Source organism: Marmota marmota, unplaced genomic scaffold (assembly GCF_001458135.2).
Source record: "Marmota marmota marmota unplaced genomic scaffold, marMar, whole genome shotgun sequence".
Classification (NCBI taxonomy): domain Eukaryota; kingdom Metazoa; phylum Chordata; class Mammalia; order Rodentia; family Sciuridae; genus Marmota; species Marmota marmota.
Window position 1 is genome coordinate 4,429,717 of NW_026000130.1, and position 4,836 is coordinate 4,434,552.

Here is a 4,836-nt window from a genome sequence, read left to right on the forward strand (position 1 = left end):
ATCCAAGGGCAGTCCCACCCAGCCCCACCAAAAAAAGTAAATAAATAAAATTCTGCGTGTGGAAATCCATCTCAGAGTTGGTTTCCTTGAAAACCCAACTTGGAACAGGTAGGCAAATAAAAATGTCCCCTAGATGGCTTTTTTTTTTTTGGCGGGGGGGGGGATACTGGGGATTGAACCTCAGGGTGCTTTATCACTGAACTACCTCCCCAGCCCTTTCTATTTTTCATTTTAAGAAAGGGTGTCGCAGAACTGCTGAGGGTCTCATTGAGTCGCTGACGCTGGCCTCCAACTTGCGATCCTCCTGCCTCAGCCTCCTAAGTAGCCAGGATTATAGGCCTGCACCGCCACACCTGATACCACCACACCAGGATATCTTTATTCCCCAAAACAGGCCGCAGTCCACAGTGGAATCAACTGAACCCTAGGGAGGAGACTCAGAGTTGCTGAGCGGCTAAACCGTGCTGTTCGGTGGGCATTTAAAAATAAATTATCACATGCACTATCTGGTTCAATGGTTCAATGAAAACTACAGGTGGAATATTCAGTAACTGAGTCCCTGGCCACAGTACATGCTTAAATTATAATAATCAAAACAAATGCTTACTGAGCATTTAAAATGGACAAGGGTTGTACTCAGAGTTGTGAACCTGGTTTTTTATTTTTTACTGAGTCCTGGAACCAGCAACCAGGCCCCAACCCACTGCCCTGCTCAGATATAGGTTTTTCTGTAGCAGGTCCTTCCTGGGACCTGGCTTTGTACACACACCACAGCAGTCATGTCTCAGGACACACACCTGATCCAAGTGGGCAGTCTGGTCTCAGAAAAGCGGGGGAATTGTTGCTCAGCCCCATGATCCCAGAGGGGCACCCCTCACTAGAGGGATCACATGGAAAGTTGCGGCTTCCTATGGCACCTGTCTCACTGAAATATAGGAAGAAGATGAAGAGTCAAGAAGGGAGTGTTATTTTTATATAAGAAAAGTGTGTGGTGTCAAATGCAAGATAGCCATACAAGTTTAAGATAAAATAAGGAATCGTCAATAGAATCTCCCGCTCAGGCTACAGGGACCCCTTGTAGTGCTAAAGGCCCTGCGGGACCTGTTTCCTGTCCTGCTGGGCTCTTGAGCTAGCAGAGGACCGTGAAGAAGGCCGGATTTGGGGGTCAGAGTGGCTGGCTTCAAAGCTCAGTTCTGTCCATTCACTAACTTCTACTTAAAGGGTGGCCCTGGGACCGTCCCCATCAACATCCCCTAGGAGCGGGTCAGAAATGCGCCTTCTCAGGCCCCGCCCAGACCCTGGAGTCAGAATCTGCAAGGCAACCAGGTCCCCAGGTGACTTGCCCCACAGCGGTCCCCTCCCCACAGCCCCCCACAATTTCACTTTCTGAAGTTGCAGTTGCACCTGGTCAGCCTGTGCATGGAAAGGGGGGGTGGTCCCGTTTTCAGAACCTAGAATCCGGCCTTACCTGGATCCCATGGCACCGCTTGCCTTTTCCCCGCCCTAATTCTACTGTTAGCCAATCGTGTAGATGAGAACCCAGATCTCCTCCAATCAGAGTGAGGGGCGGGGCTGTGTTAAGCCCCAGATATAAGCAGGCGGACTTGCAGCCACGCTCAGGCTCCAGCTCAGGCTTCCGCTCCAGCTCCGCAGCCTCCAGAAATGAAGGTCTGCTTTGCCCACCCATTTTTGGAACCCGCGTTTGATTCCTTGTGGCGCCTGGGAATGTCTCACAAACCATAGTCTGAAAATACCAATTTTGTCTTGATTTTTTTCAAGAGAGACCATAGTCCCACACTTTCCTTAGAGTGTGTTGTCGTAATTGTTGGAGGTGAACAGCGCTGTCCCTCTGCACTGCGCCTGTGTCTAGGAAAAGAAGGACGCTGAGAGTCTGGTGCTATCCGCGGCTCCACGCATACGTGGAGGAGGGGCAAGTGTACCTTGTTGCAGCCCCAACCAGCTCCTGTCCATTCTGCAAGTCCCATGGCCTCTGGACAAGCCACCCCTGGCCCCTCAGCCTGTGCTAGGTGGCCCTGCACACCTGTCGGGGGTGGCCTCTTCACTTAGCCAGCTGGATCTGGGCTTTCAACGGGCTTCTCAGCGGCTGCCATTTGGAGGGACCTTCTCGATGGCAGGCAATTTGCTAGCATTTACTTCTCCCGCCAACCCTACCAAGGGACCCCAGTAGCATGGCCTCTCACCACGGAGGGAACTGAGGTCCAGGGGATGGAGTGAGTTGCTTAAGATGAGCAGGAAGGAGGCAGGACCAGGACTCGGATCTTTGATCTGAAACCAAAGCCAGTGGGTTGGAACCATTTGTCAAAATGCACAAAGCACCCAGAGAAGGAGGCAGAGGACAGAACCCACCAACCCGTGTATCTCTGTAGGAGACACCATCACAGTGACACAGCCACCCTTTATTCAGCAGGAAGCAGCGCGGGTGCAGATGTTCTGTGGGGTGGAAGGAGGCAGAAAATCTGCAATCTCTGAGTTCTTTTTCTCCAGCTCCTCTGTGGTTTTTTGGTTTCCCCCAAGCCAAGCCTCCCCTTAATCCAATTAAAATGGACGTGTGCATGCTTATCGCTCTTTATTTGGTGTGTTAAAAATGTGCAAATTACCCAGAGGCCCCTGCATCCCCTGAACCAAAAGGCATCAATAAAACTATTAAGTTAAATCCAATTAAACGCAGCTGCTGGAGCCGGAGCTTGGTGAAGCAGGACAGAAGCGAGAGACGGGAGGGCAGAACCTTGTGGGGAGAGAGAGAAGGTCCTCTGGCCTGGCTGCCCTCCAGCACTTGCCTGAGTGTGGTGGGGGGGTGGCATAAGGAGCCAGGAGTTACCACATGCCAGACATTTCGTCACATTGGTAGCTCTGCAAGCTGGCCACCATCGGACCCATTTTGCAGAAGGAACTACTTAGGCTCAGAGAGGTGGAGCCATATTTTGGGAATCCAGGGGAGGCAAGATTTGACCCTCTGCCTGGAGTCTTGGAATGTCCGAATTTACAGGGTCCCCGAGAAGCTGTCTAAGAGCAAAGCTCCGGAGACACCCACCTGAGTCTCCACACCCCAAAAAAGCACGCGGCCATGCCCGTCCCCAGGGATCCAGGAGGAGTCAACGTCAAGAGCAGCCAACACACAGTCTGTTACATGCCAACCCTGACAGTCACGAGCCTGGGAAAACCCGTCGCCTTCCCCGTCTCCTGCTCTGTTTTTCAGAAAGGAAAACTGAGACCTAGAAAAGAAAAGTGACCTACCCAAGGTTGTTCCCGGGACATGCATCCTACCTCGGGGTCTAGCATCCCATTTCCGACCCCGTGCTTCCTGTCCATGTTGCAGATGAGGAAACCGAGGTTCAAGGTGTAGAAGTGCCTGGCCCAGGCTCACCGAGTTCAGTGCTGGGCACAGGAGCTCGGCAGCCAGTGTCCCAGGCACTGCCGTTCCTTAGCTGTGTGGCTTGGGCACAAGGCTTGACCTCTCTGAGCCCCTGAGTTCTTCTCTTTAAAAATGGGGCTGATCAAGCCTGGGTATGCTGGGGCACGCTTTTAATCCCAGCAACTCAGAAGACTGAGGCAGGAGGACTGCAAGTTCAAAGCCAGCCTCAGCGATTTAGCAAAGCCCCAAGCAACTCAGTGAGATCCTGTCTCAAAATAAAAAATAATAATAATAAAAAGAGCTGGGGGGAGGGTATGGCTCAGAGGTTAAGTGCCCCTGGGTTCAAAGTCTGGTCCAACAGGAGCCTCCTCCTGTTGAACTGAGCATTTGGAGCGGGGTGGTGCCAGGCAGGTGAGTCCTGTGTGAGCCAGAAACTGCCATCTGCAGCCCCACGTCCAACAGCACCACACGCTGAGGATTTGGGGATCTGCCTGGGCATCTGTTCTCGCCGCCTGCAAAGGCCCTGGGATGGGTTTTTAACCCCTGGCAGCCCTGAGACCCAGGAGAGCCAGAGATGCAGAGAGGAAGAACAGATCTCAGGGTCCCAGGCCACCCCCAATCCCATCACACAAGCATCAGGGACCTCAGGGCCTCGGCGGAAGCCCCCGCATTCCCATGGGGCTTCTCCCACCCCATCCCTGCCCACCCCCGGGTTCTCAGACATGTGGTACGCAGCTCCACATCCGTGAGCAGCAAACCGTGTGTTGTGTCACTGTACCCAGGAGCCTGAGGACAGCAGCGTCCCACCCCCATCTCTGTGGCACTGCACCAGCCAAGTCACCTTGGGCAGGGAACGTCCCCTCTCCCTGAGGTTCCATTTCCTCCTCTGTAAAATGTGGAGAAAATATATTTTATGGTTGAGGAGTCATAAAAATGGTCTTTATAATGATCATTATGGCTGGGCACAGTGCTGCCCGCCTGTCATCCCAGCGGCTCAGGAGGCTGCGACAGGAGGATGGTGAGTTCAAAGCCAGCCTCAGCAAAAGCGAGGCTGCTCAGCAACTCAGTGAGACCCTGTCTCCCCAGTACCAAAAATCATCATCATCATCATCATCGTGACTTTTTCATTTTAGATTTTTTTTGTGGGGGGAGGGTACCAGGGGTTGAACTCAGGGGCACTCAGCCACTGAGCCCCATCCCCAGCCCTATTTTGTATTTTATTTAGAGACAGGGTCTCACTGAGTGGCTTAGCACTTCACTGTGGCTGAGGCTGCCTTTGAACTCGCCATCCTCCTGCCTCAGCCTCCTGAGATGCTGGGATGACAGGCGTGGGCCACCGCGCCCAGCTCATTCCAGTTTCTAAGATCTGAAGTGCTATGGTTTGAATGTCTACGTCTCCTCCAAAATTCCTGCGGAAACTTAATCTCCAAAGCACCAGAATTAAAGGCGGGGGGGGGGGGGGG

At 52.9% G+C, this 4,836-nt stretch overlaps 1 protein-coding gene across 1 annotated transcript in view; it reads right to left on the bottom strand.

The window, feature by feature from the left end:
* Positions 1-1,830: 1,830 nt before the first annotated feature.
* Cmklr1 (chemerin chemokine-like receptor 1) overlaps positions 1,831-4,836 on the bottom strand; it is a 48,700-nt gene continuing 45,694 nt past the window's right edge. Inside the window, exon 4 of the transcript XR_001505088.2 lies at positions 1,831-1,841. The gene's annotated coding sequence lies outside the window, so the exon portion shown is untranslated. The remainder of the gene's footprint in view (positions 1,842-4,836) is intronic.